Source organism: Rhopilema esculentum, chromosome 11, assembly GCF_057945365.1.
Source record: "Rhopilema esculentum isolate cy_ngs chromosome 11, ASM5794536v1, whole genome shotgun sequence".
Taxonomy (NCBI): domain Eukaryota; kingdom Metazoa; phylum Cnidaria; class Scyphozoa; order Rhizostomeae; family Rhizostomatidae; genus Rhopilema; species Rhopilema esculentum.
The window spans coordinates 14993761-15007701 of NC_142825.1; positions in this window are offsets into that span (position 1 = coordinate 14993761).

Below are 13941 nucleotides of genomic sequence, written 5' to 3' on the forward strand. Positions count from 1 at the left end.
TTAGTTTTTATTGGAGGGCCCCTTGAAAAACAACTTCCGTTGAAGGGCAACCCTCCTTAAGCAAATCAAATATGAAATATGAACTCCACAAGTAAGAAGACAGAAATCTGACAAATGAATAGGTTCCACCTACAAGAACAGAACTAACAGGTTGTTTTCTTGATTTTAGACCAGAATTATTATTATTTTAAACTGTTATTATAGTTTCTTCGAGTTTCTGTTGTTGTGCAAAGTAGTAAGGCATATCTTAATATATGTACTGGTGGGGCAATTAACCCACCATGGCCTCCTCTTGCCCCACCATTGAGGAAATTTGCCCTACCAGTGATTGGGCCCAATTGAAAAAGTTGAATTTTATGAACATTTGTCAAGAACTCAGAAATTCACTTGATACACGAAGCAAAAACGATTGCTTGTCTTGAGCACTGTCTTGAGCATCCTACAGATATCTTTGAATGAAAAAGACATCATATCCTTTGACCCAAGGGAAGCTGTTGTGACATTCTTGAAACGAAAGAACGCAGAAACTCGCAGCCAGATTCAGATATTATGACTAATTGAAAAAGTGTTTCAGGATATCCACAGCCTGCTTGCGATCTTATCGCTGAAAAACAGAGACAATATGATTTATTTTAACTTTATGCTTCAAAACCTTTTTTTTTTATCTTTTATGTAATAATATAAACGCCGGGAACTTAGTCATACTTCACAAGTCATTCATTACATTATCAATTCATTGAAAGAACATTTATTTTGAAATTAATTACAGCATCAACCTGCAAACGATTGGGTTTTCATTGCAAACACTTTGATTTGTTTGGAGTTTGAAGCTTATTTCAGAGTGTGATAGTTTGAGAGAGGACAACATGTTTCAACCACGCCGAAGGAGGACAATATTTTAATGATTTTGATTTTGTTATGAAAAAAGTGGGCCCTTTTCATGTTTTGCCCTACTTTGAAGAATTCTTAAAATACGCCTTGCAATGGAAAGTTCAACTCTATAGAATCCTTGATTTATAGAGAACATCACGCATCAATAATTGATTTGGACTGAGAATATTTAAGGTGATACTGTCATTAGTGCCACACCCTAAACCCTGAACAAGTTTTTATGCCACAGCCTGAGCCGGGCCCTTTTTTGCTAGCCGCCCTGCAATTATGATGCCAGACCCCCTCTGTGTAAGCCAAGTGATTTCTGTTAGGCAAATAAGGGCTAATCCATTGATTCTATATGAAACCAGTTTTTAAAGAAGCCTACCGTGGTTGAGCAAATCAAGTGATAGACGAGAAAAGTCCTAAGTAATTCGTTTTTATTTGTTTTTATCTATATTGTATAAGAACGAGAAGCAAAACTTTATTGAGATGATCTCTAGGTTGATCACGTCACCAAATAAATAAAAACAAATTCTTGAATCTTAGGCTATCTTTTCCTGACCTCAGTATGTAAGAATAGATATCGAGCATAATATCTATTTACATTGTATATTCTAACAAGTTTACTTTCATTTGGTTAATACATGCTTCACTCATATTTGAGATCATTGAATAGTTTTTCTTGCAATTGGCATTGTCCATGAGAATCTAGTGCAAGTCAATTAATATATGTTGCTATGTAATGTTACGAATCATAACTTAACCAATAGGAGAACTAAGCATGCAAAATATAAACGAATACTTTTTACAGTATCTATGAAATAGAAAACTGCTGCATTACAAGGCTTTATGATATTTTCTAAAATCAATAAACAGTTAACTTATACAGGGATATAATGGCGGGAAACAAAATGACACCAACTATTGCATCAAATTATAATAGAAATTTTAGGGCCCAATATCCATAAAGCAAGTTTTTTTCTTGAACAAGAGGGCATTTTAATTTCTTTCAAAAATGCAAATATCGAAAAAAACCTAAGAGGTATATTTTATTAATCATCTATAAAAGGAACAACAAGTCACTAGGTCTTAGTATCTGAAAATTTTTGAATCACTACTTGGTTCTAGAGTAGAACGACATATTAAGCAGAAAAGACTTCTCTAAAAATGCAGCCTTTTCCACGATATGTACACATTTGCTTTCTAATTACCATCTTTTTATGTAAGTAGAAACGAAGTGTAAGTAGTCCAAAACGCATCTTTAACCATGATGCTCTGTCAGTTACCCTAAAGATGCTTGAGGCAAAATGCTTGAGGTATTGTCATGAATCTATGTATGCCGATGATACTAGTATCCATTTTGCATCCAATTCTGTTTCAGAGATTGATGCTGCTATTAATGCAAATTTAGCTGCGTTGAAATTACAGCTACGAGAAAACAAATTATCTTTAAATGTTGCAAAAACCAAAGGCACGATTATTGAAAGCCGAGGTAAATCGATAAAATTAGGTTTACCTGGCTCAGTAAAACCAGAATTTAAAATTGAAGACGATGAAATTAGAATGGGTGAAAACACCAAGTACTTTGGAGTTCAAGTGAATCAGCAATAAAAATGATCACCCCAACTTACTTCAACGATAAATAAGATTTCAAAGGGTATTGGCATATAACGGTACTTTAAAAGAATTGTGCCTGCATCCACTGTTAAACTGATGTATAACAGTCTAATAGAGCCCTACCTTAAGTATTGATGCCCTGTTTGGGGTAATGTTGGTGAAACCTCTCTTGACAAACTTCAAAATTTGCAAAACCGTGCAGCCAGAACAGTTACAGGATGTCGATATGATCAATCAGCCTTGCCAATCATTCGTGCTTTTGGATGGCCCACGGACAGGGAGTTATTTGATCTTGAAACACTCAAGATGGTTTTCACACCCCTGAATGGCGAGGCACCGTCCTATATGAGTGACATGTTCACTAGGTTTAGCGAAACAACCTCTCGCGTACTGCAGAATTCTAGTATTAACTTAAGAACACTGCATGAGTCGCAATAGTATTTTTTACATGTTAATTTTTGTTTCAATCTTGTTTCTTTTAGTCTTATTGTATTATGCTGTTTTTATAACAATTATTTTAATTTAAAAGGTATTCAAATGCATGGCCCCCTGTAAATGAGTTTTTCTCTATTTGAGGGGCTACCATGCCTAAAAAATTGAAAATGAAAATGAAATGAAATGAAATCAGGATATCGCATCCAACAAAAAACATTGATGGACTCTTGCATTAGCAAAAACCATTGATCACCCTAACTTTTAGTGTACAACTTCTATGTTTGTATAGTTTTTTCCTTACACGTTGCAAGACAACCAGAAGTTAGGTTGTGGAGATCACAGTTTTTTGCAACCCTACCCACCCCACCTATGTTTTGGTATTTCGGGGCTTTTCTTGACATGTTAACTTTTTTCCTCTTTTCTTCTATATCTATTTAATAGCCGAATGGTTTAATCTCCTATCCTCAAAAACTGTTTCGGTTTATTTATGGCCGTCTTTGCGATTGGCTCACCGACAGCCCAAGAGCTAACAAGCCTAACGATGAGAGAATGTCACCTTCTGTCTTGCGACTAAAAATGCTCAATTTTCTTCAGGCGATCTTAGGCTTACTTACTAACATTGCACGGTAACTTGGAACAAATTTTAAATGCGTGCTTACTTTTTATGAGTAAGTAAACAAAAATAAGTGTTAATTGGCATCGTCTGGTTTGGAGATTATTTGCAGCTGCATTGAGGTAAAACATTATTTGATCATTTTTTATATGAACGTAGAATTAATGCTTCAAGTAGAAAAAGATTATCAAGAAGTTTAAGATAAATCAACTAGAAACACTCAAGGATTCCCTTTTCAACTAACTAACCGAATTTAATGAAGCAAAGTACCATCTGAAAAAAATGATGAGATGAAGTAGCTTAAACGATAATGGTGCAAAAATTGCTACAATCACAGAAAGCAGCAGATCAGTGTAGAGATTTTGTAGATATTGCTCAAATATTGAATTGCTTTTTAAGAAAAAATTCAAATTTTCTGCTAATTGTGTTACGATGAAGTTGAAATAATCTCGCGATAAGCATTATAGACAGCAGAATAGACTGGAGTCATTGATAAAAAAATTTTAAACTGGCAGAGAGCGGTATTTTCCCGAATTAAGCAGATTGCTAACTTTTCATTGATTTCAGTTCATTGTAGTTCTAGCAGAGTACCTGTTTTATTCTAAAATTGACCTCGACGTCTGCATTTCCATGTTCATTATCTTGATTTCACAAGCGGACATCTGTTTCCAGCTTATTTTATACAAATTAGGGCTTCAAAACAGTGATAGATATTTTTTATTCAGATGCAAGATTGCTGAAAAATTCAACTGTTGTACGGCATATATTTTAGAACTCATTTCTGTGCCATTATTAACGGAAAATTCTAACTTTATAATCCTAATGTAATGGAATGAAAAAAGATGCACCTTAGAATAAAATTGTTTAAAACCCATTATCAAAGTTCATGAGAAAGAATCAAATAAGAGACGTAGAAAAGCCATAGTAATGAACAGGCGACAACTTTGATCACGCTACGAATAAAGAATCAATAAAAATGCAATTTTGATAACGAGATCACTCTAAGAGAGATGCATAGAACAGAAGAAAGATTTCGACTATGTTAGGCCTGGTTCAAACGTCGCACTTCTCACGTTTTGGCACACTCTGTCTGTGAGCATATGCTGACCAGCTGTCGAATCACATTTTACTTTGGCGTTTTTATGTTTGTAGAAGCTACTTGTTTTTTACAAGATGCTCGGAGGAGCATATTGTTTAATTCAAAATTATAGAAAAGTATAATGAAATTGTCTTCTAACATTATATAGTTTATGTAAAGCAACAAACGAAAAACAATAGCTAGTGCAATATCCTTGTCAAAGCAGTTCATTCCAGATTGATATCTGAGATGAATATTTTTTTGAATGAAATTTCAATAAGCATTGAGTGAAGTTTCGATCATTATAATATGTTATATCGAGCATAATAATGTCCATAGGACGTCCATTACTACTAACACTTATTGAAATTATCTTAAGTTTTGACAAAACCAACACGATTTGACTTTTAGTTGGACAAACCATAATTTTCATTGAATCACGAGTTACTGGTAATTTTAAGAAGGGCCACCGTTAGGCGGGACGGACCCCGGGGCATCAGTCGCAACAAACCCCCAATCTTTTTCACGAACCTTCGGTCTTTGGCTCTATTTATACAAAATGGGTATACGATTAATTTTCGAAAGTTTTCATCTCATAGAGACGAGGACTCTGGCGGAAACAGGGATATTGACATTCCTTGACTTGACTTGACATTCTTTTTATCTTTTTTCGTCGCATTTTTCATTTGATATACTTTTCATTTTGTATTGAGCGCCGCCCTCTGATAAACGCCGCCCTCTGATAAACGCCGCCCTCTATTGAACACCGCATCAAAAATTTGGAATTTGTAATAAACGCCGTGGCGTACGGTATACATATTTCCTAGCGTAGAGTTTTGATTTAAGCTCTGAAGATGTATACCTATACCTTGAAAAGTGTATTACTCAAAACGTTTGCTTTAGACAGGAAATTTTGTACCCTGGGTACCAGACTCACTATATATAAAATAAAATAAAGAGTCTGGTCTAGTGCGCCCTATTCTCGTTCTGGTGTACTTACTTGAAAGAACTGTAGTCAATATAACAGACTAGATACTCAGTAGTCAGAGGAGTTTTAGAGAATCTTAAAGCAAATATATTTTATAAAGTTCTGTAAAGTCGAAATTATTAATATAGTGATAACAGACTTTTCTGCCTCAAGATTCCAATCAAATCAGGTGTAAAACGCCTTGGCAGCAAAAAACATATGCGAAGCATGAAATTAAAGTTAGCACAGTGCAGTAATTAAGTGTTAAATTTCGTATACAACTTAACATAAGTCTTGTGTAATTTTCCTCATAAATTGTGTGTACTTTCAAAATCTACTTCCTCACTGTGAAGGCAGCGCACTTGGACACCGCGGCGGTTAGAATCATCACGTTTGAAGTTCATCACAGTTTATGACCAATACGCAGCCCCGTATGCCGGGCGAAATATTAGCCATAAGTGATTTACTTGTGTTTGTTGTTGTTTGTTCTCGGCACCTTGCGGTGTTTCTTATTTACTGCATTTCACTACAAGGCCTAATTTTTTTGCAATGAGACTAAGAGGCACTGGTTGAAATATCAGAGACTTTCCAAAGCCAGTTGGCAATATGGCGAAGGTGTCTCTTCTCTCTACAAACAACGCTTTCAATGCTGTTCTTTGTTAAGTTCAACAACATGTGGAAAATATTTTTTGAGTACAGTTTTAACAGCATCTTCAGACCCAATCGCTACGGTCTCTAGCATTTATTTATGTTGTGTTTTGTCCAATGTTTAACACCAGAGCTAAGTTTATTGTTTCGCTGTGACCTTTGAACGTACAGAAATCTGTACACTGGCTCCTGATTGGTTTATATCAGCACACCAGAACGAGAATGGGGCGCACTAGACCAGACTCTCTATTATTTCATATAGTGAGTCTGGTACCCAGGGTAGGAATTTTGTAGAAAAAACTAGCAAACTGCCTGACCTCATATTTTATTTCACATTCCAACTAAATCGACAATTGAAATTTCAAATTCAAGATGGTCAAAAAGATTCTCACCGGAAGTTACTTTTTTGATGAAATCATAAAATTGGACAAGGACTTGGCCTCAACTTTCTTGCATTTTTGCACTAAATTATCTAGGCATATTTTGGAACCGAGAGGGAATGAAAAATACTTTGAGCGGATGGCAAACTCTTTGATGGGTTCATCAATTTTAATGTCAAATAAGTTCCATATTCAAATAGCACAAATTCAGTAATTTTGAAAGATTTATAGAATCACTATTTTACCTACTTCTAACGTTATTTCATGACGCCATCGTCATTTTATAGCGACATCTTCCTTTAAAGCGATTGAATATCACGAGAAAGCAAGCCTAAAAAGTTTAGCGAGTGAGAAAAAATCATTCAAAATTACTTTTGTTGGAAATTATATCAAATCAATTCATCACTATCTCCTTTGCTGGAATCCCAAAAGAAAGTGTAGCTCTACTAATCATCGTCTGCCTCAAGCTGATCACCGTTATTTTCCATGACCTGACCGTCGGGAATTCGTTGGCTGACTCCATTAAAAACTTGTTTTTCTGTATATCTTCTAAGTGCCGTTTCTTATTTATTTGAATATATAAAGAAAATTTGCGCCAGTAAACTACACAAGTACCACCTGTAGGCCAGATCATACTTTCCATCATAGGTCCAACCGAAAATCAAAACCAATTTCTCTTACAATCTTCTTAAGTCACAAGAATAAATATCAAACAAGTCACAAGAAAAAGCATATTCCATAACCCCTTTCCTTTTTCTATAGTAAATCAACATTGTTCTCAGGGGGAGGGATGGCTGAATTTGCCTTTGAAAACTTACGTTAGTGTTCCAAGACTTTTGGCAGTGATTGTAGATAAAGCAAAAATGAATTAACACTGTCAGTGGCGTCTGGTATATTCTTTTTCATTAGACGTGTCTAGGCTTTCTAAGAGAAAAAATTCCTGAAAGACACAATGCATTCAGCAGTTTTGCTTCCTTGAAAGTTTTTTACATCTTTTCAGCTTGAATAATTTAAACGAACTAATTTCACAAAAGAGTATTGTTTTGTTGTTAAAAAGGGCCTAATCATGTGCTCACAAATTATACGTTCTCCTCCTTGGCCTCGTGCTCTACAACTAACTAAGCACTGTTACGTCATAAATGTTGATTTATTCAAAACATTGTATCTCCCCTGTTCTTCAGATTTGTGTCTGGGGGCTAGAATAGAAAGTTAATTAATGTTCAAATTAGCAAGTCCAAACTTTCTAACGGTTACAAAACCGCTTTTAAGCTTCTGAAAATCGAATAAAATCACGTGAAAGCATTAAACTCACAATACTATCTGTTTACGTATCTTAAATGTTTTGTCCATTTTTTTGAACTCTTCCTCTTATTCTTTGTGGATTTCTGACGTTGCTCTGGGTGTCTGCTTATTCTTGCTGTCCTTCTCCGGTTGCAGGTATTTCTTATGATTCTTTATCATCCGCACCATTATAAAATTTCAAATCCTTTCTTTCCCATATTGTCCATTTTTACAAGGAGTGACCATCGTTCCTTTTATTCCTACTATACGAAAAGGCTTTAGATCGAATAAGCATGTTAACTTGAGTCTTTTGCTTTGTCGAATTAGTACCAGATTGCCAATACTCATGTTACGTTCCTTAGCTCCTCTATACCGGTCCGCATTTTGTTTCATCGTTGCCTTTGCCTGTGTGTCGATTTTGAGAAATTTTTTCGTCCAAGGGCGAAAGACTAATTCCCACTGTATCTGGCAACTTTGTTGCTTGTTGCAACAATATTTGTCGTTGCGTGTGGAGTGGCACGGTAATTAAGAATGAATTTATAAAGTTCTTTTTTCCAATTTCTCCCCTCCACTTGTGCTGCTTTGATAGCTTTAGTCATTGGTTTGTTAAAGTTCTCAGCTTCAGAATTGGCCTCGGGCCACAACGTTGTTATGGGATGAAAATGTGTGCCATTTTCTTTCATGTGAGCCTAGATTTCAGCACTGTTAAATGTTGGGTCATTGTCACTTTAAACAACGTGGGGCAAACCATGTGTTGCGAAAAATTCGATCGAGTTTAGCAATTGTCACAGAGGCCGATGTGGAATGCACAATGTCCACTTCTGGGAATCTAGAGTAAGCATCGATGAGCACGAGCAGTGGTGCCGCGTGAAAATTCTCACTGGGGGAGTGTAATAGATGCAAAACCATATTTTACCGACAGAAATTCTTTTGTTACATTAATAATGTCTTATAAATTCAATTCTACGGACGAGTTCACTGAAAATTGGGGTGTACACCCCTAAAACCTCCTCCCCACACCCCCGCATGCTACGCCCCTGACCACGAGAATATATTCTCCGGTAGGAAATGGTTCACAGTGATTAATGTGTACGGTATGCCAGGGCTTGGGAGGCAATTCGTTTATACTAAACAATTTGCAAGCATATCTTTGACAGATTTATCGATGTTAGGAAACTTTCCCTCGTAGAAGTTGTTTGATTTTGACAATCCCTTGATGTCCTCCGTGAGCAATTTAAATGGCTCTAAGACGAAGAAATTTAGGAAAAACAATTCGTGATACTCGTAAAATTAGGCTTGCACCATCTTTGACAGTTAATTCGATTCTTATTTTAGAAAATAAGTTCAATTCTTCTTTATCAAAGTCAGGTAATTGCATACTTCGAATGTTATTCCACAAATTATTATGAATAATGCGTACTAGAGCTTCTAAGGTTTGGTCTGTGAATGTGGCATCTTGAATTTCTCAATATAAGCGTATTTCTCGACCTTAAACAGCGTTTGAAACGCTGGACCACGGGATTCTTCTATCGAAACTAACCAAATACGAAGTCGAATGGATATCTCTTCGATGGTTCACATCATATTTTACCGGCAAAAGACAATACTGTCAAATAAATGGCCATAGATCTAGCTTAAAAACTGTTCACTGCGGTATCCCCCAGGGATCGTGCTTGAAGCCACTCCTCTTATCCTGTATGTCAATGATTTCGAACAGTGCCTCAAAAATGCACCTCAAACATGTATGCGGACGATACTAGTGTCACCTGTTCGGCCGAAGATATATATCTAAGATCTCTGTAATGTTCTAAAAGCTAAGATCGACAATATTGCAGAAAGGTTACGTCAGAATAAGTTTAGTTTGAATGCTGAAAAAACATAATATATCGTTATTGGTCATAAACGACAAACCAACCGTATAAAAGAATGAAAACTGACTATGAATTTTTTTGGTAGTTTTTGAGCTATTTTAGATGTAGTTAAGTAGGTAGTACGTAGTATTTACAACAATCATTAAATTTGGATGAAATAAATGGGCATGTGGATCCCGCATAACAGTCATTGGTGTAACAACGGACTTAAGTTTCTTTGGGTTAAAAGGGCCCCCGACCTACAGAGGCCTCCAGGAATAATTTTTTCTGTGTTTTCTTACCTTGCAACAAATATTCTTGATATGAAAAACGAGATCATGAAGGCCGATGTGTCTAGTTGACTTTAAATACATGTGTTATTGTTAAACACTGTAGCCTAGTCATCAAAGCCAAAAATCAAACAGATGAATGAAACAGTGCAACACACTAGCTTGTCATTTTATGTTATCTTATGTATAAACAAGGTTTTTGTTTTACTTTATGTTATCTTATTTATGAACAATTTTCAGCAATGACCAGGTTGTTTGGTCAAGTAGGTTATCATGATCCGCTGCATAATCATATGGGAAAACAGTCATAATACACTTCAGAAAGTATATAAATATGTGAAATACAGTGGTGTATATAGACCATAAAATCTTCACTTAGTATGATTTATAACATCATCATCAGGTACCATCTTCTATTAGGTTCCATCTTTCCATCTTCTACCATGACCCTCTAACTATCCCAAAATCTAAGTTTTGCTTTGTTGTTATGGTCATAGTTAAACTACGGGGCTAATAGTAGAGATGGGCCCCCAGAGCCACCTGTACAGTGTTTTTAAAGGGACACCATCTCTCTTTCCAGGAGTTCTTCCACCCGAAACCGTTGACCCCTGGAGTCGTAGCTCATCAACCCTCCTTGCCGTTTTCCCGCCGAGTTAGCCGTTGGCCATCGCTCGTAGCCCTGAACTAGGGAGCCCTGCCAGATGGTACAGTCGGGTCAGGCTGGACCTGTAAGCTAGTTGAGCGAAGGGATGCTTTAATTCCCCATTCATGTCCTGTCGGAGCATGCCACTGCCCTGACATGTATGATTTATAAAACTCGACTTTTATCATCTCCTGTTTTCTCAATTCTAATATTGTTATGTTCAACGGTATGAAAAAATTATAAATGTTTGTTTGACTTTTGTCAGAAAATCTCAGTTTTTTGCCCCTCCTACGAAATTTCCTATCTACGCCACTGACGGAATATAATCGTTAGTAATATCAGACAGTTGTCCTACAGCCTAGGAAAGTTATGCTCTGCCACTGTTAACTAAACTTCAATACACACAAGTGTTTCTTTTCAGTTGATTGTGTGAAAACCAAAATAAAGCTTCTACGTGGCAATTTACACTAAGGCCAAGAAACCACAGAAAAGTGGAAGTGCCAGAAAAGGAATAGGGAAACGAACAAAATGGATTCTAGAAAAATTGCAATTACTAGAGCCATTTGTTGCAACAAAAGCTTTTACCTCAAGCCTGGATTTTGTGAGTCCTTTCATATATTATATATCATTATAATGTTTTCTTTACTCGCTGATTTCTTAAGGCTCAATACTACTATTCTTAAACAAAATATGCAATTTTGTACGCACTTTTCACAAAACTACAGAATTTCTGTATATCTATGCTAAGTTAAGTAAAATGCATTTGAGAACAGTGTTATTTATCTTGAAAGTATGTTGTTTGCTTTTATAGTTGAAATTTGTAAGAGAAAAGTTATTTTTAGACAATTTAAAGTATATTATAGACTGATAAGATTGAGGGCTTCATGTGCTGTATGGGATCCATTGAAGTAAATAGAAAAAATCACACTTCTTCAACATTTAAGTACAGTTTTATATAACAACATAGAGTCTTGTCAAAAAAAAAACCTTCTTCTGAACAAAAGTAGTCTGTTAAAATTAGCCTTCGATTTTTTGCGTTCTTCTCAGTGATTGGAGTAATTCCAGTCAAACTAGCATCCTTTCTACATGTTCCATCTATTACCTGATGACTAACAGGATCTTCAATATCACAGGCAATTAAAGAATATTGCTTGTATTTTTCAACAATGTAATTGTGCAGACAGCATGTACTTAGCAGCAAAGCTGTTACTTTTTCTGCACTTTGATTGATGGATTTGTGAAAGAGCCGAAATCTAGTTTCCAATATGCCAAATGCATTTTCAACCACCCTTCTGGCTCTCGACAAACGATGGCCAAAATCCTCTTTTGATACAAATAATTTGACTCAGATACACCTACAAGATCAACAAAGAGACCCACAAAGCCTTCACAAAATAGGTGTACAGAGAAAAAGAGTGACTTAATTTAGGGCCTGACAAGTTCCATTGCTATATGAAATAAAAGTAAGTAAACACAAAGAAATGATAGTGATAATGCAGCTGCTGCATTCGGCAAATTTGTTGTTGAAAGCTTTGAAGAAATGGACCAAAGAAATGACGAAAGGTTTTGCAGCATCAAGTTTCCAACCTCGTATTCCAAGCACAGATGAGAATGCATGGTCTATCTAATATTGCTGGTCAGCAAGCCCAGCAATATCCCATAAACAATATGTGGATAAATATATCCCATAAACCAGCAGAATAAACAATACCAGCTATGCAAAGCAATTATTCTAATGCTAGCTGGCTTCAAGAACTCCAACAGCCATCAAATCCCATGTAGCAACCAATAAATGGCATGCAACCAACAACTGATGAAACATGCAAAAAAATTGAAAAATTACTCTTTACTATATGAACAATTTTTTTGCGGTACAGAATTTGAAAATGGCTTTAAAAAAAGCAAACATTTCACGACATACTAAAAGCTTTAGGTTCTGACGTTTTATGCTCTGAGGAGTGTCAGACGAAAAAGCTTTTAGTATGTCGTAAAATGTTTGCTTTTTTCAAAGCCATCTTTACTATATGTACTTTATATACTTGTTTTTCAAAGGTTTCATTGACAGCTGATTTTAGTTCATTTGGCAGACAGTTCCAGACCTGATGTCCTATTGCTCTAAGGCTCTTGGAACCGAAAGTTACTTGGTTTGGTCGAGAATGATTTAAGTTGTTAGGATTCCGAGAAGGATGTTTTAAAGTTCTTGAACTAAAAATGCTAGGATAAAATGTGGATTCAAATTTCTAATTGTCTTGAATATTTCGATACAGAGGGTTCTCTGACGAGCAACTTGCATTGAAAACTTTTTTGACCTAATAAATAGATAATCACAGGAACTTTTATGATCATTGTACAAAAATCTTAGCGCGCGTTCCTGTATCCTTTCAATTTACTAAAGTGATTTTGAAGACGAAAAATACTAAACTGAAGAATAATAGTTAAAATTAGAATACACGAAACTCTGAACCAAAACTTCTTTTTTAGCGAAACCAATAAATGACTTGAGTTGCTTAAGAACGTTTAGTTGTGCCGCAGCTTTTTTACAAAGGTTTGATATATGTTTTTTGCTGCTGTTTGGGGTTTCACTTAAAGCGTTGAGTAGTCTTAATGTATGATATAGTGGCATCCATGATCATCCTAGTGCTTATTATATTCAAGCGTGAACTGCCATATAAAAGGAGATCGCACAAGGCTGTTGTATCTATATCATTAATGTCCAGGGCAGGGATTTCTGAAAGCTGACCAAAGAGATCTGTACGCATCAAATCAAACTGTGGGCAGTGCAGGAGATAGTGTTCATTGTCCTCTTTTCCAGTTCCACAACTACAAATCGGCTTTAGGCAGTCAAAGTTATGCCAGAATCTATGTTCGTTTAATGCACTAAAATTCAATCGAAGTTTTGTTAAAGATCTAACACCGTCAATGTCATGAATGTTATATGTAGAGTTTCCTAATGGTCGAATGATTACAAGAAGTTACGTTTGAATTCAGCAATGCTTACAGAATGTTTTATATCATCACAAAGAAGATTCCATTTCAAAAGAGTATTTGGAAATACGTATTCGAAAAACGGACAGTTCGCCCAAAATTTTGGTTGTAAGAGCGTGTTGCTCTGAGATTGTAGGTAAGTTCGCGTTCATCTGGAATTTCCGCAAGCAAGTAATGAGGGGATTGTGACTTTTTCATGTTGAAAAAATGACACAAACGTCGATACCATCATCTTTGATATATGTGGGTCAAAGTTCAATTTGTAGTCTAGTGTTACACCA